The following is a 25360-nucleotide window of genomic DNA, read 5'->3' as shown; positions in this document are numbered from 1 at the left end:
TTGTATGGTGGAGGATTGTTGGTCCTATGGTTATGTTGGGCGCATATACTGGATGTGTGTAAACAGGTTTGGAGGCAATGATGGAAATTATTGCAATTTTGAGGTATGGCTTGATGAACCCATTAAGCAAGAATGCTACAAACGAACTTTGCAGTATATTTGGGATATGAACTGTGAATACCAATACCGTGAGTCTGAAATGAAACAAGAAATTGCGGCATTGTAGGAGAAACTAAAAGAGGCGGAAGAAGAAAAAAATAGGATGGAAGAGAAATTAAAGTGGTTGGGGCAGAGAATACTAGGCGGTAGTGACTAAACAATGACATGTATGTGTTGAGTGTAGTATTTTATCTTTATGATTTCTGTGCCATGTATTTTCATTAGTTGTACTGAATTTAAATTATGTTAAGTTGCTATGTTTGTGTTTGTGTTGTAGTATTAAAATAACGAAGAACCGGAAAAATAAAAACATAATGCGCATATAATGTAAACAATAAAAAATGTTGCTATTATTTACATAAAATACAAAAAACAATCAATGCGTCCCACAGCCTGTGTACTTCAATGCAGTCGCTGGCCTGAGGCGCATCCCATCCCGCCCGGCTACCCTATCAGGATCATCCTCATCACGTCGCCTCTTTATCGCCGGATGCACTGCAGCATGATCGTCAATAGTGCTGGCAGGTTATGTAGAAGGGGTCGTCGGTCCAGCAGTAACCTACAGAAGAATAAGTTAGCTCAGTATATGAAAATATATATTAGTAATGTACGTGTTAAGCCACAAAAATTTAAATTGTCTTACCATGGTCTCGTCGGGCTCCTGAATAATATCATCCGTCGCAGCCAGGTCAGCATCACACAAAGTGGCCTCCGTGACGGGCGAGGATGAAGCCTTAATAAGAAAAATATTAGGATATTTATGGTTAATCAATGAGATAAAAACAAATTTAAATTTAATAGTAATACAAACATACCTGCGCCTGTGAAAGATCCCCACCATCCATCGATGAGGAGCCATAACTCTGCCGGCGCCCACTATCTACATCTCGGGTCGGCCGATCATCAGCAGCGGTCGATGGGCCTGGAAAGTACTGATCCCAATCATCTCGTGTAATGCTCATGCCCGTGATCAACAATGGATCTGACGGGGTCACCTGCGAAGACCCTGGAGTAAGCTAAAGCTGAAGGCTGTATGACGGCATACTGCTGTGATGGTAGTCTAGCTCATGGAAGTCACCCGGTTGAACATGTGCCTCAACGCCCCCTTGCTGGGGACCACCTTCTCGCCTGCCCACACAACCCCATGGGACAGCCCTGCCTCGTGGGACAACCCTACCTTGATGGTAATGCTCTGGCACCACATAAGCAGGGTCGTGTCCTAAGCGCTCATCCTCTCGGGCTCGCCGCAGTGTCCGGGCAGCTAGCTCTATAACCTGCCGGCCATACTCGTACAAAGTGGCCGCTCCCTCACCGGCATACTGCTGCATCTGCAGTCCCAACTGGCGGAACAAATGTAGGCCAATAGCTTGCACAACATGTAAAATATAAATAACAGATTGCTAGGTTACAGTTATAAGTAAGAATACCAAATAACATACCAGTGCCTCGTGCCTCCCAGCATATGGAACGCACCGATCGCCAGCGTGATGAATGGGATTCCCAATAAAAAGTCGGGTAACGCCATGGTACCAGCCCATATAATCATGCTCAGTATCTATCCGGTGCGGTGAATTGGGGGGGGGGGGCAGAATCCGGTCAAGTCGCAGGTCCCAAGTATCGATTTGCGCCTCTAGCCATGCCACATATGCCTGGTCCACCCTGAAACGATCATCCCGCTGGAAATGTATGGTCTGCCAGGTGGGCGGTAGCGGTACAAGCTGCGGATGGCCAAACTGGCGAAGTACCCGCTCGGTGGTATGATGCCCCACAATATCAAGGCACATCAACGGGACGGAAGAGCTCCAAATAAGTCGGCCGGCCGAGCAATAATCGGGCAAGCTAGCTATCAGCGTGTCGCTGTATGGCGTCCAGATGAACTATTAAGTAACAAAAGAAAACGTGAGTATACGCAACACATATGAAGCCAGGCCAAGTAAACTTAGGTATACATTTACTTGTGCGCCCTCCAGCAAATCCAACAAATCTCCGCATAAGGGGAGATTATGTCGAGCCTCGTACTCTTGTCCATATCCCCGCCAGAGAACCCACCTCCTAGCTAGAGGGAGAAACGGAGGCAGTACACCCGGAGCTAATGGTGGTAGAGGTGGTTGCAACTGTATGAACCGCTCCCAGGCCCAAACCTAACATACAAAGTGGACGTAAAATTTAAGATATATTTTTATAGGGTATGTTATAATGAATAGAGTATTCGAATATGTTTTCACCTGTAGCAACGGCAAAAATCCAGCAATGTCACGCTGGGTGCCCATGGTCGCCCGACACATCTGTCTGTACAAGTAGGCGAGAACAGCAGCACCCCAGCTGTACTAGGGTAAATATCATCTAGCCGCTCAAGATGATGAAGAAATCTCAAGCTGACTAGGTTCCCCGAAGTGTTCGGAAACAAGACCTCTCTAAACATAAGGAGCACCAGCAACCTCGTGTACCGATAGATATGCAACTCCGGCATATCGCTTGTGATGTCAGGGTGCAATAACTCTAAATGGTCTCGGATAGTCATCAGCTGCAGACGACTGGCCCCAGCCAGTGCAGTCTCCTCCTGTGGCCGGAAACCAGTGAGCTGCTGCAGCATATCCAGGTACTGCCCCCCTGTCAGCTCTCTCATGGCCTGCGGCAGAGCAATGTGGTGTCCATCAACGGGCAGCCCATATATAACCTCCACATCCTACAATGTGATGCTGGCCTCGCCCATGGGCAAGTGAAATGTGTGCGTCTTCAGTCGCCACCGCTCTATCAGGGCAGTGATCAAAGACCAATCGAGCTGCAACCGCCTGATCTCCAAAAACCTATAGAAGCCCATATCCTGCAGGCGTCTGACTACACGGGGATGGAGAACTGTGCCCTTCAGAAAGTCCCACATGTCGTCCACTCTCCTGACGCGGAGAGTCTGGGCCAGTAACTCTCCCTCCCACATATGGGAGGGCATTTGATCGCCCTGTAACGACAATAGCTCATCGCTAAAAGGTCCGAGATGCATAGGCAGAACCTCTATGTCGTCTACTGTAAATTAAACGACATTAATTACATGTTAGTTTTATAATTTTATATGTTTGTTTGTAAACTAAATAATTAATTTTTATAATTATACAAGATTTAATTATTAAGTATTCACATATGGGTTTCAGCCTCGATATTTGAGGTCCAGTAGTACTAAGATATCCGGAATTCTTGTATGTGTTAGTTTTATTATATTACATGTTAGCTTTATAATTTTATATGTTTGTTTGTAAATTAAATAAATAATTTCTATAATTATACAAGATTTAATTATTAAGTATTCACATATGGGTTCCAGGCTTGATATTGAGACCCAGTAGCACCAAGATATCCAAAATTCTTGTATGTGTTAGTTTTATTATTTTACATGTTAGTTTTATAATTTTATATGTTTGTTTGTAAATTAAATAATTAATTTTTATAATTATACAAGATTTAATTATTAAGTATTCACATATGGGTTCCAGACTCGATATTTGAGGCCCAGTAGCACCAAGATATCCGGAAAATATTGTTGTTTTCTCATATTATGTTCTTACGATTATTGACTAGAATTGGACAGAGTTTGTGTTTGATCTATCAGCTATTTTTACGTATTTTTGGGTATAGGAGATACTTAAATGATTAATTTCAATAACTACAGGAATATTACGCTAAAAGGCACTACATTTTACTACACTAAAAGGGCACTATATTACTAGTCTTTAAGCAAATAAATAATCTAAACCAGATAAAAATAACAAATATATTTAATCACAAAATATTCACGAAAATACATATACAACAGTAAAAAGTAACTTATTAATATTTTTTTGAACAAATAATAATAATTTCTTAATTTTTACATATTTATTTAGCGCACTAATATCTTAGTCCGTATAAAAATAACATACCAATTTAATCGAAAAAAAAAATACAAAACAACATAGAAATGTTTTTTAAAACAACTAATATGTATTTTTTATACGAGTTTCGACAAAAACTAAATCAGAATACCTCGATTTATATTTTTTGAAAAGGGTGGGGTCCACTCGAGTTTTTTTGGCTCGTTGGGGGGGGGAGGGGGGAGACCGCTGGACTCAATTAAAAATGGGGGGGGGGGGAGGGGGTTGCAATCTGTTTTGAATGTGGGGGAAGGGAAGGAGACGAGTATTTGAACATGTATAGTGCGGTTTATTAAGGCGCTATACATATAGCGCCTTAATAAACCGCGTTATACATAAACGTCTAATCAGCTTCATATATAGCGCCCTTTAAAAGGGCGCTATATATAGTTTGATCACTAAATTTGTTTTTCACTTATTTCGGTCTTTTGAGTCCAAAAAGACCACATTTAGGTTCCAGACTCGAATATATAACCCCTAGATAATTCAGTGCATTCAAATAACTTAATTAGATATATATTCATATCAGAGCCAGCTTATTGTGACACCAAATCATAATTAATGGGCACCTATTGGCCTTGTGGTATTAAAATCGGTATTATTCTACATATAAACATTTAATTCACTGCAAAATCTTGCATTACTAGTTTTATCTCTGTATAACTAATGACGTTTGGTCTTCTGTATTAAGCTTATAATTAGTTATGCAAAGTTTAATATCGGAAATCTAATGTTGTATAAGTTACACAAAAATATAGTATTATTTTATAGGGATAAACGGTGTGATAAGTAATACTACGTATTAAGGGATCGTTTGGTTTAGAAGTAAGTTTTATAATTATTGGTAAATGCAAGGACTAGTAATGTAAAAAACTATTATTGCAGTAATTAATGATGAATGCATTAATATTATGCGGTAATTAATTTTTAGAAAATGTTATATAGAAATAATTACACTAAAGGATATTTTTGTTTTTAAATAAGTTAACCCTTAACTTATTCTTACACTAAAGGAATAAAGGATATATATTTTTCATATATTATTCGGCATTAAATAATATATATATATGTCAGGCCTATCATGAAATAGATGTTAATCCGCATTCAATCATGCCCCCCTTCCATGAATTGGAGTGTGCTTCATTTCATTCAACAAAAACACATGCGTAACCCTATAGCTATATAGTGGAATTAATAGGTTTTCTTGCAAATCGTAGGGTCTAGAAGAATTTTTAATCAATTACGTAATTTACAAGACATATAAATATGACACCACGTCATACGGTTTCTAAGTCCTTTATGTTTTGTCACTTTCACTTTGTTTACACAGTTTGAAGATCATTTTATTGTACTTTTCAACATTGTTTCCTATAAATAATTGAGCCATATATCCCAAATTTTAGCTTCTCATACGTACCTCAATTTAAGACCTGTTTTGCTTTTTAGACGATCATTTGACCAGATTATAATATATTTAATGATGAAATAATACAGTTGAAAGTTGAATATGATGAGTTTCATTGTTAAATTATTGGAAAGATAACAAAGATGAAAACTTGGGACAGAACAAAGTACTAGAATCTTTGCCACATTTTAAACAAGGCAAAATAATTTTGGCATGTTGAAAAAAAGTTTACAAACAAAGCGGCAGGAAATGAGTATTTACAAGGCCTCTTATGCAGATTATATACATAGAAAAAATAATCAAATAATTATTTTTAAGCGCAGAAGATACAATATCAATATTTGCGTAACTCCCAACTATTGGTTCCAGCAGCCCGTGTTTACCACCTTGTCTATGATCAACAAAATGCTAAATGAGACATAAATACATAACTTTTGCTGCTATAACAGTTAAATATTATGCAATTGCAATACCCAAATAGCCGCAACCTAATCTCTTAAAGTAAAAATTGCTGGCGGGTGTATTATATATCTATATATAATTCATGTATAACTATGTATAACCTATGTATATCGGCTATGTTTGACCCTAAATTTAGCTCCGCGTTCAACCAATTAGATTTAATAAAATAGAGTAAATCTTAGCCAATATTAAATATCCAAAAGATATGTTAACTAATTTTGTAGTAAGGTAAGATATATATTTGACCGAATGATAATAAATGTACACAACACTAATAATATTCAATGACTCAAAAGGAGGGGAAAACATTAAATAACACTAAATAGCAATGAATGACATTTAAGTAAATAAGAACATGTGAGTCACCCGAAAATGGGTGAGATCCGTGGATATTCCTTCTGACAAGATGAACGATTGATGAGCCTTCGAATATTCAAGTTGTTCTTGGATCAAGAGGAAAATTTAGACAATAATCTTGGTAAAAAGGTATTTTTCGTATTTTTGCAATAAAGCCCGATTCTCTATATAAAGTCAATGTATTTTCTTACAAGTGAATATCTTCTGCCCCTTCTCTAAATATCTCTTTCTATTTATGAGGAACATATACATAAAAACCCTAATAGTACATGTGCAGAGAATATCCACTAGAATATTCTCTTTTGTGACTTATCCTAAAACTAGCCGTTATAACTCTGTCTAAGATGACGACTCCGACCTTGATCTACGATGAATTCTCGACCATGGTCTTTACTGACTCGTCGACCCCACCCTTCATCTCTTAAGGGACTACTTCGACCTCGGGCAGGCCTTTATTGAAGTCGTACGGATACCACGTGACAACCTATGAAGGCCCTCTTAATGCTGACGCGGTTAACTCATATCAAAGAATATTTTTGACCCATACATGATAACTTTGAAGATAACCGAAATCGCCATGAAAATCTAACTAGGGTTCATGAGAGCAAAATGAGAGAGGAGAAGATTCAGATATTTTCGTATATTAGAATGGCAAAATTATCCAAATTTGTACAAACTATACTATATATAAATTGGGCCAAATTGTCTTGAACCTGAAAAAATATAAGCCAAAACATAGCAAAGATAAAAGCCTATACAATTAACTTATACACAACTGGGCCTATTTCTGCTGAGGCCCAAATGCCAAATAGCCTCCAAGTCCAACAACCCCTTCCCCCCCCCACCCCCTCAAGTTGGAGGGGGAAACCACCTGCAACTTGGAGAGAAAATGATGATGAAGCTGCCCAGTTAATGGCTTGGTGAGGACATCAACCAACTGTTTAAAAGTAGAGACATGAGACAAACAAATCAGTGATTCACCCAACTTAGCCCAAATAAAGTGACAATTCACCTCTGTGTGCTTGGTACGCTCATGAAAAATCGGATTCTTGGCAATGTGAATAGCGGCCTGATTATCACAATAACACAGAGATAGGAAGGAAAACATGAACTTGCAAATCAGAGAAAATTCGGACTAGGCAAGTTAATTCCGCCACAACTTTACTAATAGCTCGATATTCAGCCTCAGCCGAAGAAAGGGATACAATAAGATACTTTTTAGACTTTCAACTAATTAAACTATCACCCAAAAAATACAAAACCCAGTGACAGAACGTCTAGTATCAACACAAGCAGTCCAATCACTATCACTGTATGCAGTCACTTTGAGATCAGGAGAATTGGAGTAGAATAAAATAACATCAAAAGTATCCTTAAGATACCTCAAAATGTGTAAAGCAACAAATATATGAAAAGATCGAGGACACTTTAAAAACTGCTAAGATGATGGCTAAAAATTAAATATCAGGTCTAGTGTGTGTGAGAAACAACAACTTACCAATCAAACTCCTATAAGTCTTAAGGTTGTCCAAAATTTCATCAGAATCGGCTGGCAATTTATCATGAAGTTCTAGAGGGCACACCACAGAAGAAACATCTAAATAATGATATTCTGATAACAAATCAGAAACAAACTTTTTTTGATTCAGAAGAACACCAGAGGAAAAATAAGAAACCTCAATGGCCAAAAAGTAGTGCAAAGTACCCAGATCATTGATTCTGAATTGAGTATCTAAAAATTATTTTAAATCAAGAATATCAGCTGCATTATCCCATGTTAGTATTATATCATCAACATAAACGGCTAATATAGTCAAAGAACTAGGGGAACTCTTAACAAAAAGAGAATAATCATTTACAGAAGGAGAGAAACCCTTAGAACACAAGGATTGAGATAACTTGACATACCAGTGTCTAGATGCTTGCCAAAGACCATAAAGAGACTTCTGCAATTTGCACACTATAGGAGCAGAAGAAGAACAACCAGAAATCGAAAGGCCATGAGGTAATTTCATATGGACTTCCTTATCTAAATCACCATGGAGGAAAGCATTATTAACATCTAATTAAAATAAGGGCCATTATCTTTTAACAACCACTCCTATTAAATATTTTATGGTGGACAACTTCATAACAGGGGAAAAAGTCTCAACAAAATCAACACCTTCCACTTGTGTATTACCCCTAATTACAAGTTTAGATTTATACCTCTTTACACTACCATCAACCTTGTATTTCACCTTATAAACCCATTTACATCCAATAGATTTCTTGCCTTTAAGTAACTTTACAATATCCCTAGTGTGGTTAGCTTTTAAAATCTCAAATTCCTTTCCCATGGCATCCTGCCCAACTGGAATAGAGGCTGCCTAAGAATAGGTACTAGGTTCAAATTCAGCATGCTTAATAATAGAAGTGGAACAAGAAAGAGATGAAGGAAATTTACACTGATAGTCTTTCAAATATACAGGAGGATTATGAGCCCTAGTGGACCTCCTCAGAGATAAAGGGGAAGCAGATTGAGTATGAGAACTAAAAGGAGAAAGCAAAGAAGGTGGGGTAGGAGATTGCATAAAAGAACTGACAATAGTAACATCAGTTGGAGGGGAAGAAGCAAAGGAAGGATCAAAAGACAACACAGAAGATGGAGATGTAGAAGGGAAGGAAACATGGACATTAGTTGACTTGGAAAAGGGGAAATAATTTTCATGGAATACTGCATCCCTTGAAACAAAACACTTCTTAGTGGCCAAGTTGTATAACTTGTATCCTTTCTTGGCAAAAGAATATCTAAGAAGAACACAAGGAATAGCCCTTGGTTTAAATTTATATCTATGAGGTATATGGACTGTGGCATAACATAAACAACCAAAATATCGCAAATGAGAGTAAATGTGCACCTTACCATACAACATTTCAAAAGGGTATATATCACTTAAAAATTTAGAGGGTAATAGGTTAACGATATAAGTAGCTGTTAACAAGAAATCACCCCAAAATTGCATAGGTACTTTGGACTGGAACATCAATGCTCTAGAAGCTTCAAGAAGGGATCTATATTTTCTTTCAACCACCCCATGTTGTTGAGATGTGTAAGGGAAACTTGTTTGATGTATGATTCCATGTCCTGAAAAAAATGATGATGCAAAGGAACTAGACCCCAACTCTAGAGCATTATCACTTCTAATTGTTTGAATTATGGCGTGAAAGTGAGTTTTGACCATTGCAACATAAGCTTTTATTTAGGGAAAAACATTACTTTTGGATCCCATGAGGTGTGTCCAAGTGGCTCTTGTATAATCATCGACAATAGTAAGGAAGTATCTACCCCCAGAATAAGTTGCAGTATGGTAAGGACCCCAAGTATCAATGTGAATGAGTTGAAAAGGTGAGTAGGTAATTATAGTACTATCTGGAAAAGGCAATCTAGTTTGCATGGACATAGTACAAACATTACAAATAAAAGACTGTTTGGATGACAAAGAATCAGACAAACCAGAAATGAGTTTCATTCTAACAAATGGAACATGTGCAAGCCTTTGATGCCAAACCACATCCATTTTATTCATGTTAGTAGTACTACAATTAAGGGGAATAGCATACACATCAGGCAGACTAGAACAAGAATTACAAGTAGAAAAAAGAACACAAGATGAGACAACATTAGTCATGGGAGAAGCAGGATGAACACAAGATGAGACAACATTATTTGTGGAATCTAAATTGGTGAAAAGCTGAGAATGGGAGGAAGGCCTTTTCCACACAAGCTTGTACATGCCACTATCCAATTTACTAAGATCCAAAGGCTTCTTCAGAGAAGGGCCCTGTGGTATAAGTAAACAAGATTCATAAGCGAACAAAACAAAATATTTAAATTACTATATAATCCTATGCACAAAGATCGGATTGTGTTGAAAATAGGGAATATAAAGAACATTGTGAAGGATGAAAGAAGGATTTAAAACAAAGGAACTAGTGTAGGTGACGAGCTCGAAACACACACTTAAATTATGCTCGCTAGTCAAAGATAGTACAGTATAATATCGTATCCACATGGATTGGGGTTAAACAGTATTTTCGTAGTTTCTAGCTTGATTTCTATCCAGAAAAATCAACAATTGAGATTTATATGATTAATAACTAAAATTAACTAAGAATCTAAAGCTATTGACTAATGACTATCGCAACAAAAGAAACCATAAAAGTTATTAGTGGGAGAAAATAGGGGTTGACAGGATAGATGCAAGATAACTGGATCTAACTCTAGGTAATTCACTTTTAATATTGACGATCTTAAAACACACACTTAAATATGCTCGCTAGTCGAATATAGTATAATATAATATCGTATCCACATGGATTGGAGTTAAACAATATTATCATAGTTTGTAGCTAGATTGCTATCCAAGATAATCAATAGGTTAGAATTATGTGATTAAAAATTAAAATTAACTAAGAATCTAAAGCTAATTGACGAATGACACTCGAACAAAAGTAAGCGAGGAAGATATCAATGGGAGAAAATAGGGATTGATTGGATAGGTGCAAGATAAATGTCTGGAATTTAACTCTAGTTAATTCACTTCTAATGTTCAAGTGAGTCTCTCGAATTCACTCAATTATTAGTTCAAACGTTTAGTAGAAACTTCTCCCTCGATTAAGTCTCAACCTCACAATATGAACCAATTTAAGCTCGGTTAAGATATGCATGACTTCGTAGTGGATTGGTCTTTAGTAGAACCTCTCTCGACTATCCTCCTAACTAGGTTTAATCAATAATTCAACTACACTCTTCCGATTAATAAGAAGAATTAATGAATTCAACCAATAAGATAATGCAATGATATCATAAGTTATGCCTCTCTCGATTACATGAACATGTGAATATAGATGCAACAACTAAAATATCCAAAACGATTCAATACATAAGAACTATTGTTAATATCCACAAACAAATATCAATACACTAAATCCATCAAACCTGTCACGACCCAAAATCCATAAAGGTCGTGATGGCGCCAGACTTCACTGTCCGACAGGCCAACAATAAATACTTAATTGGGTTCTCATTTTGTTACTTTTGAAATCATATTTTTCCTTCAATTTAAATCGTTAAAGATGAAGTTTACAAAAATAAATAATAATATCTTTAAAATTTCCAATACAGCACAACTCATAATGCTCCCAAAATCCGGTGTCACAAGTGCATGAGCATTAACTAGGAATATAAAATAAAATACAACAGCTGTCCAAAATACAAATTAGACAGAAAAAATATAAGTACTCTAAGGGAGACTCTGTTGGCTGCGGATCATCGTATAGAATGCTGCTCACCTAAGTCCCCGTTATAATCGCGCCTCTGCGCCCACAAGGCCGCTAAACATATGTGTAGCTGCACAAAAATGTGCAGCAAGTATAGCATGAGTATGTAAATCAACGCGTACCCAGTAAGTATCCCGCCTAACCTCGAAGAAGTAGTGACGAGGGGTAGACTCAGATACTTACTATGGGCTATAATTAATATCAGGTACACTAAAGAAGTAAATAGATATGAAACCGAGTAAATATATGAAATAAACATGTGTAAAATACGTGGCATAATTCCCCTCTTTACAATTTTACTCGAGCTCTCAACTAGCAAGTTCTCTCTGTAACCGGGGCATATATAGAGATGGTGGATTTCATCAAAGAGGTGGTCATAATTTAAATCAGGGAAAAATCTCAGATACACCGGCTTCTTGCCAATATTTCGCACGATTCCATGAGGATAATATATATAGAAAATGCCGAGGCGTACGACCTGATCCAATATAAAAGTAAATTGTGCACTGCCGAGGGTCGAACGACGCGAACCATAGATGCATCTATTGACCTACCGAGGCGAACGACCCGCTCCTATGAGAGTGTGGTACATAAATCATGCTGAGGCGAACGACCCGATCCCATAAGAGTGGTATAAGGAAATACCCCGCTCGCGAATCATACGTGCGATGCGGTCAAATATAAATTTAAGGAGATCTCCCCGCTCGCGGATCATACTTGCGACGCGGTCAAATATAATTTAACATTAAAAATCCTATCTCTTTCTTGATTCTTTTCAAAATGAGGGAAATTCAGCTTGTAGCCTTTTAAGGAAATTACCCCGCTCGCGAAACATATATGCGACGCGGTTACACATAGATTTCTTAAGCTATTTATGGTATTCCTCAATCCTTTTCAAAATTACGAAGTTCAAATGAGACCTTTTTAAATCTTAAGTTCTTCAATTTCAACTCCTTTTAAAACATTTAATAAGCAAACTCAATCTCGCTCCCTCTCGAGGCAAATAATTAAACATAAATCAATAACAATATCAACAAGGCATGATGTTAGACTAAAATTACCTGGACATAGGCATAGCTAGTAGCTACGCATGGACTCTCGTCACCTCGTGCGTACGTAGCCCCCCACAAATAGAAGCACACAATAATTTAGTTCACCTATGGCGTTAATTCCGTCTTACAAGGTTAGAAAGGAGACTTACCTCGCTCCGAAATTCCATAACCGACTCCAAAGCCTTTCTAACACCTCAAACTGACGCCCATCGCTCCAAAACTAGTCAAATAAGTTTCAACCCAATCAAAATATGCTCTAATACTCATAATTAATCAATTTACAATAATTTCTAACTGCGCTCGAAAAATCGATGAAGCAACCCTCGGGCCCACGTGCCTGAATTCCAAAAATTTTCGAATTAAACTTTACCCATAACCTCACGAACTCAAATATATAGTTCATTTCCATTCCATGCCCAAATTAGTGGTCAAAATCCACAAATACTAAATTATAGGTTTTCCTCTTAAAATCCCAAATTTCTACAAATTTTCATGTCTAAATCAATACAAAATCCAAGTATTTAACTTGCAATAGGTGGGAATCACTTACCTTGACATAGATGACGAAAATCTCCCTTCCAAGAGCTCCAAAAATCACCCAACCAAATGAAAAATGGAGGAAAAATGGCCAAACCCCGTCTTTAAAACAATATGCCGAGACCAAGCCCTTTTTCGCGTTCGCGACCTCCGTCTCGCGTTCGCGAAGGCCAAAAACCCAGCAGCCTCAAATTCTTCTTTGCGTTCGTGAAGGCCAATGATGTCGGATCCATCTTTTCCTTTCTTCTTCGCGTTCGCGTCGCCTTGGCCACGTTCGCGAAGGATTTCCCAGCTTCTGCCTCGCGTTCGCGTCCGTTGCTTCGCGTTCGCGAAGGCCAAATCCAGCACCCCCAAAATTTTTTCTTCGCAAATGCGGGAGTTCCTTTGCATTCGCGATGAAGGAAACCAGATACCGGCAACAACAGTCCAAAACAACTCGAAATGATCCGAAACCACCCCGAAACACACCCGAGGCCCTCGGGACCCCGTCCAATCATACCAACCAGTCCCATAACATAACACAAACTTGCTCGAGACCTCAAATCGTATCAAACAACATCAAAAATATGAATCGCACCCCAATTCAAACTTAATGAACTTTGAAACTTCAACTTCTACAATCGATGCCGAAACCTATCAAATCACGTCCGATTGTCCTCAAACTTTGCACACAAGTCACATTTGACATTACGGACCTATTACAACTTCCAGAATCGAAATCCGACCCCGATATCGAAAAATCCACTTCCGGTCAAACTTCTCAAAAATCTTCAAATTTCTAACTTTCGCCAAATGGTCCCAAAATGACCTCCGGACCTCCGAATCCACTTTCGAACGCGCTCCCAACACCAGAATCACCATACAGAGTTATTCCCAGGCTCGGAATCCCAAACAGACATTGATAACATTAAAATGCACTTCAACTCAAATTTAAGAAATCCTTCTAAAAATGCCAACTTCAATAATAGGTGCCAAAACATTCTCGGGTCATCCAAAAATTGACCCGGACATATGCCCAAGTCCAAAATCATCATACGAACCTGTTGGAACCTTCAAATCCCGATTCCGAGGTCGTTTACTCAAAAATCTAACCTTAGTCAATTCTTCCAACTTAAAGCTTCCGAAATGAGAGTTTTCTTTCCAAATCAACTCTGAACTTCCGAAATTCAATTCCAACCACGCGTACAAGTCATAATACCCGAAGTGAAGCTACTCATGGCCTCAAACCACCGATCAACACGGTAGGTCTCAAAACAACTAGTCGAGTCATTATATTCTCTCTCACTTAAACATACGTTCTTCCTCGACCGTGCTAAGAACTGCGCTGGAGTTGTCCGAAATCACTATTTAACACCTCGTGCACCTACCCGTGCTACCACAACTTAGTTGAGCACATTAGCTCGATCAAATCTGAAGATATTCTCTTTTATTTAGGCAAATAAGCCTTAGAGACTAGTTCCAACATCCGGAATACTCTGTCAGGCCTGCTTCCAACATACGAACACCGTATCAATCCCCACACGATGTACCAGAACACGACTGCATACCTTTGCCGAATTCACACCATGCACCGCAACATTCACATGACCATAATAACATTCTCTGATCATAATAGTCGACATTCCCCGAATCTGATGCTCACCATACACCTCATGACATATATAAGTTTGGTTCCAACTCTTGCAATACCGCCTCGACAGAAGAGACGTGTAGAAATTTATATCCTACTGCCGAGTCAACAAATCATTGAGTCTTTCCTCTTGACTAGAATCATCACCCCATTATAACCAAATAATGGCATTTTCTCTTTACTATACTTCATATAATCCGATCGCACTGATCCCGGATCCAATAATCTCGTCTCACCCCAGTATAAGCTGCTCAGGAAATAAGCCACCGCAGACATGATCAAAAGTCTCATGTGATGCCACAATGTGCCAACAAGCTACCAACTCGAATGTGATACTTAAGGAAAATGAACTCTGGAAGGGACTACTCAACCCACGTAACTAATTAGACAACCGAAAAGGTGTCATGAACCTTCCTCATAAAATGGGACACCAAACACGCAAAATAAAATATAGGGGACTATACTCAATATCACATTATTGCGGCGTGCAACCCAATCCAAACAACATACCCGTGGCGGCGTGCCACCCGATTCGCACAAAAAAATCTATAAGGAAATACTTACCGAGTTAGAATGCTCATTACTACAAAATATCCGAATATCGGACAAAAGCACGCTAAGTGCATAATACCATCCCTGGGAGGACCGACAACTCCATACACTTCAAAACTCAAGTACAACTAAGGTGCGATATATGATCTGAATCTCGAGAGCCATCCCGCTCACATAACACTATCGCTATGCGGAACCTCAACACATAAGAAATTTATCAAGCCATTTCACAGTTCACACGGCACAATATAGTGTTACATGAAATAGCCGTCGACAAAACGATGTCCAACGTCCGAATACTCCTCCATAAGGAGTGCTATGCTGAAATGAACCCATCCGGCCTGATATAGAGCCCATATTCATATTTAAATTCATCCACAGACCTCAAGCCGATTCTGATCGCACCATACTAGGCTAATAACCTTTCAAGGATCCATAATAACCCCTTTTCCCATAATACACAAGAACAACCATCATAACCAGAACAAACTTCCACAGTCCACAACCAAATGAACCGAGCGCCCTCCAAGCATAAATTCTCAAATTAGCGATATCGCCATAATCTTCATACTTGGTTTCAATATTCACTCAATCAAGTGATTACACGTCACACTTATACCTTCTTCCCGTGGGATACGCTTCCACGACCTTCCACACTAGGTAGCAAGTCTGCACATCCATACCACCGACCACACTAAATCTGTAAAGTAAATCAAGAATCCACAAATCAATACACAAGGCCTCTTACACATGACAACGACCTTAGGTGACGCCGAAAACAATACCATCTTACTTTAAACATCTAAATACTTTTTCCTGCTCATCCGAGCTCGTGACATCCTTGTCAACACCGAACCGCAATCTCGAATCCTCAACTTTTGAATCCCATGCTACTTGATGCACTAAATCACACCAATGCGCAAGAGTACAAGAATTTTATCATAACTCCTGAACCACTAATAGGGTAAACACTTCATCATATAGAAACCTTCTACTCAACTCATTTCAAGAGAACCACTGCAACACGTGACTGAATTCTCATATCCGCAGAAAACACCAACCTCAAGTAGTGGTCTAAACCACCATAACTCTTCCATGATCCATCTATATATAACATGCTATAATACTTGAATTCCTCCAAATAAATTCAATTACGGCGACCGTCAAACCTCGCACATACCGCCACAAATCACATGCATAACTCAATACGCTGAAAGAACTAACTATTGCCACCATCATGCCAATTCAACAATTGTTAGTCGACCCATCCTTTCCCAATTTATTCTTAACTTGCCTTAGAAATAATAATAATAGCTCCAATCATTACATCACGAACCTAATTCCGCACTCATCCCGAGTGACCTTATTTCACGAGAACACGCTGTCTCAAATCCCACGAACCATCTCATACCCTCCTTATGCGCATGTTCGCATCTTCAACTGGTACACCTATTCTGGAAAATCTCTCTATGAATCCGAAGTTATTTTCTTCCATTCCTCCAATGCTACACCGCAACCCGAAGATAACGTAGAACACTCCAAGCCCCTTTCATAATCTGCTGCAAAAGTTCGATACTTAACCATACTACAAGCTCAAAATTCTTAGGCACCACACTTTAACTTTTGAATCCACTAGGACCGATCTTGAGAGTAACCCATTCCGATCTGGTCCCAAATATAATCAACTCCAAGGCTCTACTAGCACATGAACACTCTCTCAATAAGCACCCGGTTGAATCACTTCCCTTGTACATCACATCTACACGAAACATAAACTCCGAGTCTTCCCAAAGCCTAAACATGAATGGATAAGGCCAAATATAGCACGTATTGATCAATTTCTCTGCTCGAATTACCCCTGATATTCCCTTTCCTTAGTCGTAATAACCCATCAATATGCCGATAACCAAAAATCTTACAAATAGACGACCATGCAATCAAATTGTAGGTGGTGGGACTCTCCCACTTAGCTTGAAGCTACCATTGCATAACTCTAGAACCCGCCAAGATTCTTTCTTCATCGTTGACATGATCTTTCACAATCAACCTACCAAATTCCTCGAAACCTTCCCGTTAAACTCTTCATAGCCACTCTGAATCACTAGCCACATGCACATATTCGACCTCTTCCTGAATATTCAGTAGAAATTCTTCGTAGAAGCTTCATCAACACCACGCGACCGCTAACCTGCTCACAAGAGATAACCCGCCTGTGGAAACTCCATGACGGCATAATCCAATGCCGCTGCACTAGGTACAATTACTACGAAATCAGTAACCCATATGCTACTCTACCACTCTCCCACTTTGGTCAAACCCTCTCCTTTAAACAAATACCCGATTTCTGCTTCTCACACTTGGCCTTTTAGAAACTTAACCGCGACAAGACACTTCCCACACGTTCTTCCTCATCCTCCGCTGCCCAGTTGTTGCCTTAAATCAAAATCTACCTTTGTAGCACTTGAACCCATCAACCGCTACCAACTTTAACCTTTCCGAAGATCATCTTCCTTGAGCCATCAATACTAGAAGTACCAATTCGATTCTGAAATTGCTACACTCCGTTATCTCTGACAACTGCATCTCAAGCACAATTTCATAGTACCTTGCCCCAAAGGCAAATTGAAGAAGGCCATAACATCGGCGAACCTTAACGCGTTCAATAAGAACGATGACACCACATCACAGTTTGAGAATTCTACTATGCTCGAAAATACCAAGCCTCGTTACTCCATCAACCCAAATCTGGACATTCATAGGCTAAATGCTTTTCCTTCTCCGGAAATAAGATACTGAATCTCGGAACCATGCACTGAGTAAACCTTCTTCCAAGTCATTCACTGCCCCGCCACATAGACAAGCATCCTACCATCACATCAATACCGTGCGATTACAACTCATGAGCATCATAGCAACCTGTGCATAGCCTGAAAGCATCTCAGAAGTGTAATTACTGATTTGAAATGATAGAATATCCTTCCACAAGGCGATGACAATAGCCCAAACAACTACGCAGGGAGAAACATCCCGCACTACCTCTGTAGTACTATTACAATTCCTTAATTCCCGATTTATAACCAGCACTTCACGTCGCATAAGATTGAATGGGAAGGAAATGAAGGCATAAGCCTCAAAGGAATCAGATCATACTATGAGGAATCAAGAAGGGAAGTGCTCCTAACAGCCCTGTAGCCTATCGAAGATAAGTACAGACGTCTCCGTACCGATCCGCAAGACTCTACTAAACTTTCTCATGACTCATGAGACCTAAGTGAAACTAGTGCTCTGATACCATATTGTCACGACCCAAAATCCATAAAGGTCGTGATGGCGCCGGACTCCACTGTCCGGCAGGACAACAATAAATACTTAATTGGGTTCTCATTTTGTTACTTTTGAAAACATATTTTTCTTTCAATTTAAATCGTAAAAGATGAAGTTTACAAAAATAAATAATAATATCTTTAAAATTTCCAATACAACACAACCTATAATCCTCCCAAAATCCGGTGTCACAAGTGCATGAGCATTAACTAGGAATGTAAAATAAAATACAATAGCTGTCCGAAATACAAATTGGACAGAAAAAATGTAAGTACTCTGAGGGAGACTCTGTTGGTTGTGGATTATCGTATATAATGCAGCTCACATAAGTCCCGCCATAATCGCGCCTCTGCGCCCACAAGACTGCTAAACATATGTGCACCTATACAAAAATATACAACAATTGTAGCATGAGTACGTAAATCAACGCGTACCCAGTAAGTATCCCGCCTAACCTCGAATAAGTAGTGACGAGGGGTCGACTCAGACACTTACTATGGTCCATAATAAATATCAGGTACAGTAAATAAGTGAATAGATATGAAACCGAATAAGTATATGGAATAAATATGTGTAAAATACGTGGCATAATTCCCCTCTTTACAATTTTACTCGAGCTCTCAACTAGCAAGTTCCCTCTGTAACCGGAGCATATATAGAGATGGTGCATTTCATTAAAGAGGTGGTCATAATTTAAATCAGGGAAAAACCTCAGATACACCGCCTTTTTGCCAATATTTTGCATGATTCCATGAGGATAATATATATAGTAAATGCCGAGGCGTACGGCCCGATCCAACATAAAAGTAAATTGTGCACTGTCGAAGGTCGAACGGCGTGAACCATAGATGCATCTATTGACCTGCCGAGGCGAACGACCCACTCCCATAAGAGTGTGGTACATAAATCCTGCCGAGGCGAACGGCTCGATCCCATAAGAGTGGTAGAAGGAAATACCCCGCTCGCGAATCATACGTGCGACGCGGTCAAATATAAATTGAAGGAGATCTCCCCGCTCGCGGATCATACTTGCGACACGTTCAAATATAATTTAACATTAAAAATCCTATCTCTTTCTTGATTCTTTTCAAAATGAGGTAAATTCAGCTTGTAGCTTTTTAAGGAAATTACACCGCTCGCGAAACATACATGCGACGTGGTTACACATAGATTTCTTAAGCTATTATGGTATTTCTCAATCCTTTTCGACATTGCGAAGTTTAAATGAGACCTTTTTAAATCTTAAGTTCTTCAATTTCAACTCCTTTCAAACATTTAATAAGCAAACTCAATCTCGCTCCCTCTCGAGGCAAACAATTAAACATAAATCAATAACAATATCAACAAGGCATGATGTAAGCCTAAAACTACCCGAACATAGGCATAGCTAGTAGCTACGCACGGACTCTCATCACCTCATCTGTATGTAGCCCCCCATAAATAAAAGCACACAATAATTTAGGTCACCTATTCCCTCTTACAAGGTTAGAAAGGAGACTTACCTCGCTCCGCAATTCCATAACCGGTTCCAAAAACTTTCTAACATCTCAAACCGACGCCCGTCGCTCCAAAACTAGTCAAATAAGTTGCAACCCAATCAAAATATGCTCTAATACTAATAATTAATCAATTTATAACAATTTCTAACTCCGCTCGAAAAATCGATAAAGCAACCCTCGGGCCCACGTGCCCATATTCCAAAATTTTTTGAAGACAAACTTTACCCATAACCTTACGAACTCAAATATATAGTTCATTTCCATTCCATGCCCAAATTCGTGGTCAAACTCCACAAATACTAAATTCTAGGTTTTCCTATTAAAATCTCAAATTTTTACAAATTTTCATTTCTAAATCCATACAAAATCCAAGTATTTAACTTGCAATAGGTGGGAATCACTTACCTTGACATAGATGACGAAAATCTCCCTTCCAAGAGCTCCAAAAATCGCCCAAACAAATGAAAAATGGAGGAAAAATGGCCAAACCCCATCTTTAAAACAATCTGCCCAGGCCAAGCCTCTTTGCGTTCGCGACCTCCATCTCGCGTTCGCGAAGGCCAAAAACCGAGCTGCCTCAAATTCCTCTTCGCGTTCGCGGTACCACACCCGCGTTCGCGAAGGCTAAGCACTTCCAGGCCCAGCTCCCTTCCTTCTTCGCGTTCGCGACCACTGTGTCGCATTCGCGAAATCTTGCCTCGCGTTCGCGTTACACAGTTCGCGTTCGCGAAGGCCAACGACCTCGGACCCATCTTCTCCTTTCTTCTTCGCGTTCGCGTCGCCTTGGCCGCGTTCTCGAAGGCTTGCCCAGCTCTTGCCTCGCGTTCATGTCTACTGTTTCGCATACGTGAAGGCCAAATCCAGCACCCCCGAAATTTCTTCTTCACAAACGCGGGATTTCCTTTGCGTTCGCGATGAAGGAAACCAGATACCAACAACAGCAGTCCAAAACAACCCGAAATGATCTGAAACAACCCCGAAACACACCCGAGGCCCTTGGGACCCCGTCCAATCATACCAACCGATCCCATAACATAACACAGACTTGCTCGAGACCTCAAATCGTATCAAACAACATCAAAATCATGAATCGCACCCCAATTCAAACTTAATAAACTTTGAACTCAATTTCTACAATCGATGCCGAAACCTATCAAATCACGTTCGATTGTCCTCAAATTTTGCACACAAGTCACATTTGACATTACAGACCTACTCCAACTTCCAGAATCAAAATCCGACCCCGATATCTAAAATTTCACTTCCGGTCAAACTTCTCAAAAACCGTCAAATTTTTAACTTTTGCGAGATGGCCCTAAAATGATCTTTGGACCTCCGAATCCACTTTCGGATGCGCTCCCAATAGCAGAATCACCATACGGAGCTATTCCTAGGATTGGAATCCCAAACGGACATTGATAACATTGAAATGCTCTTCAACTCAAATTTAAGAAATCCTTCTAAAAATGCCAACTTCCATAATAGGTGCTGAAACATTCCCGGGTCATCCAAAATTTGACCCTGACATACACCCAAGTCCAAAATCATTATACAAACCTGTTGGAACCTTAAAATCCTGATTCCGAGGTCGTTTACTCAAAAATCCAACCTTAGTCAATTCTTCCAACTTAAAGCTTCCAAAATGAGAGTTTTCTTTCCAAATCAACTTTGAACTTCCGAAATTCAGTTCCGACCTCGCGTACAAGTCATAATACCCAAAGTGAAGCTACCCATGACCTCAAACCACCGATCAACGTGCTAGTGCTCAAAATGACCGGTCGGGTCATTACAAAACCTTAAAGGAAACTACTCCATAGATATGGAGTAATTCATCACAATTATGAAAAAAAACATAAAATGATCCAAACTCTTGTCTTGAGTGAGGATTGAATGGTGAATTCCTTATGCTTTCGCTTCTCCACCTCCTCCTTAGCCTCATTAGATCTTAGATGTGTCAAAAGTCCTGAAAATAACATTTTTCATGTATTTATACCAAGTAGGGCCGGGCCCAGATGAAAACACCTTCTCCTGCGCGAAATAGAACAAATACTCTGTAAATATTGCACAGGCGCGCCGCATGGGGCGACGCGCCATGGGGGGCATTAGTGGGGAAATCCAGAGGAGTTGATTTCATATAGATGGCAGGATTTTACACAGGCGCGGTGCGCCGCACTAGTATTGTTTTCTCAGAGTCTGAATTTTTCTTGACTTTTAGATATCCAGACGTGGTGTTCGACCCCCGAACGCGATCCCAGCTTAATCCCTTGGGGTTTTACTCAGACTTCAAAGCTACAAATCACTCGAATTAGCTCCATAACATCTATATCACTCGGAATCCTCCTACAAGGCATAAAACACATAATTAGTGCAAAACACTAGCGATTAAAGCTCAAACTCAATTAAAGTGCAGTAAATTAGAGTGCAATAAGAGACTAAAACCCGAGATTATACTCTACCATCAACACCCCACACTTAAGTCATTGCTCGTCCTCGAGCGATCAAATACACTTTATATAGACATAACCTTTTTAAAACAACTCTCCTAACTCATCACACCAAGAATATTTAAAATAGATTAAGCACACCAGTGTAAAATCTTCACCTCACAATTTGACTCAAAAGCACCACGCATTATTTATAACCCGCTCACTTAATCTAACATAGAGGTTAAGCATTACCTTTCATTCATGAATCAAGTACCTTCACAACAATAGAGAGTAGTTCCACACATAATAGATTTTAAAAACACTTAGGAACTCAAGAGAGAAAGAATTTGCTCACTCAGAAACAACATTCATATGCTACAAAAGATGAACCATAGGCTTGCCCATAGTGTACTACTCTACTAATCGAGCTCATTCAGTCAAGGATCAAGTAGGACTTTAATTGGTTGTAATATAGGTTGCGGGACGGGTAGGATACATTTAGATATAGGAGTGACTACACCTCCCTAAGCACTTTAATACATACATTTCTATGTTCAAAACCCCACACTTATATCAAACCATAACTCCACATTCACATCAATATACATTAACTCCCTACTTCTTTAAGCACAAATATATCAGGAGTTACCACTATCAAGGAATATTTTCCACAACAACACAACTATTTTTCTTTTTCTTTTCTTATTCAATTCAAGTGGCTCTTAATTTTTTAAAACAGTGCACCTTTCTCCTTATTTCATTAGTTCCACTCAAAAACCAAACCAACCACCCCACACTTCAACTTTTACAAAGTTCATACCAAATTTAAGTGCTTACGATGGTAGAAGGTTCAAATAGATGGTCAATTCAAACAAATGGGTAAGACTTGTAATGTGGTTGCCAAAGAAATAAAATTACATGCTCAAAGGGGTTAAATACGATACATAACAATTAGGTGGGCAAAAGCATATAATTGGCTCAATAAAAAAATGCCTAAATTACTTCCACGACTGAATAAAACTACTATTTCGCTTTGCAAACACACATGGCAAGTTCTAGACATCAAATGCAATGTACAGTGTCACAACCCAAACCGATGGGCCGCGACGGGCACCCGATACCTTACTCAGCCAAATACCAACATAACGTATCTTTTTGTATCATGCTATCATAGGTAAATGAGACGGAAAAGCTGTCGTAGGATAACTAGAATAAAACATGTAATACCAACTTGGACCTATAAGACCAAAATGATCACTCATACACTAAACATAGGCCGACAAGGCCATACAATCTTTTACGTACATGGCATATGTCTACAAACCTTTAAGAGTAGATAAATACCATAAAGGCCGGGACAGAGCCCCGCCATACTAAACAATACACGTCCGAATCATACTGACTAAATAAGCAACTCCGGAGCAAATGTAGCGCACCAATATCTTCCGCTGAGCTGATAGCCTACTTAGAGAACTCTCAACTTGTCCATCGGGACCTGCGGGCATGAAACGCAGAATCCCCAGGCAAAAGGGATGTCAGTGCAAATAAAGTACTGAATATGTAAGGCATGACATTAGTATATAAAAGACATGAAAGAAACATGGAGTAAAGAACTCAACCTGTAATTCTGAATAGCTCTGTGAATCATGAAAATTTATAATGTCATGCATGTGCGTATAAACACCATATCATACATAAGTGTATGCGTACATAACATCATCAAGCCTCTGAGGGCATCCCATCATATCATCTCAGCCACTGTAGGCAAAATCATCAATGTATACCAGCTGATCAAGTGGTGGTGCGTATATAACGCCATAACCTTTTCCCATATCCCATATACATATAATATATGTGTATATAATGCCATTTGGTCATGGGTCAATGTACATGTATACATGAATGAAATGCAAAAGAAGTACATTAATAAGATTTCTCAAAATGTCATAAGATCACTATGCCTTTGATTAATATCATGAAAAAAACTTTATCAACTTGCGTATTTTTTTGAGACCCATGAACAGATGATATAATAATAAGACATACGGGAAATCAAGAATATAGACATCCCTAGCATTTCTATGAATAGAGTCATTTATAAAAGTTGCGTATTTGCTCGTTTCATTTATATCGTACGGATCATGCCAAAAGGAAATGAGGGATAGCCTTAACATACCTTAACTCCGTTAAGTCCTTAATAGCTTCCAAGAAATTCTTCAAACAACTCAACCCAATCTACCACATCATAAGGAGATTCAAAATCAGTGTTGAGTAAAGGCTAAGTTCGCAACTTAAACTAGTAGCTCGTTTACGTAAATTTGGGCATCATCTCCCCTATAACTAGGCCCTCCTCCAATACCATATACCAACAACAACAAAAACACAACAATAACAACATGTAAGCATCACTTTCCAACCTTATCTCCATCACAATATACCACAAAACAGCCCACACACCCTAATCACTTCATAAATAAAACAACAACCAAAGTAATGTCAAACAACTAAAACAAATGTAACGACGAACGACCAACCCACCATTCTGTCATTATGTACTGTTTCTCCACACCATTTATCCTCCAAAACTCCATTAAATAGTAGAAAAATATACAACCCAAAGGCAACACGAAACAGCCTACAAAACAGTTCACTACAAGTCAAATAACTCGAACTCACCACTTCTGATCACCGTCCCGTGAGTTCTAACTATTAGAAAATGAAATTATCAACATT

The sequence above is a fragment of the Nicotiana tomentosiformis genome, chromosome 3 (genome assembly GCF_000390325.3).
Source record: "Nicotiana tomentosiformis chromosome 3, ASM39032v3, whole genome shotgun sequence".
Lineage (NCBI taxonomy): Eukaryota > Viridiplantae > Streptophyta > Magnoliopsida > Solanales > Solanaceae > Nicotiana > Nicotiana tomentosiformis.
This window is presented reverse-complemented; position numbering follows the sequence as displayed.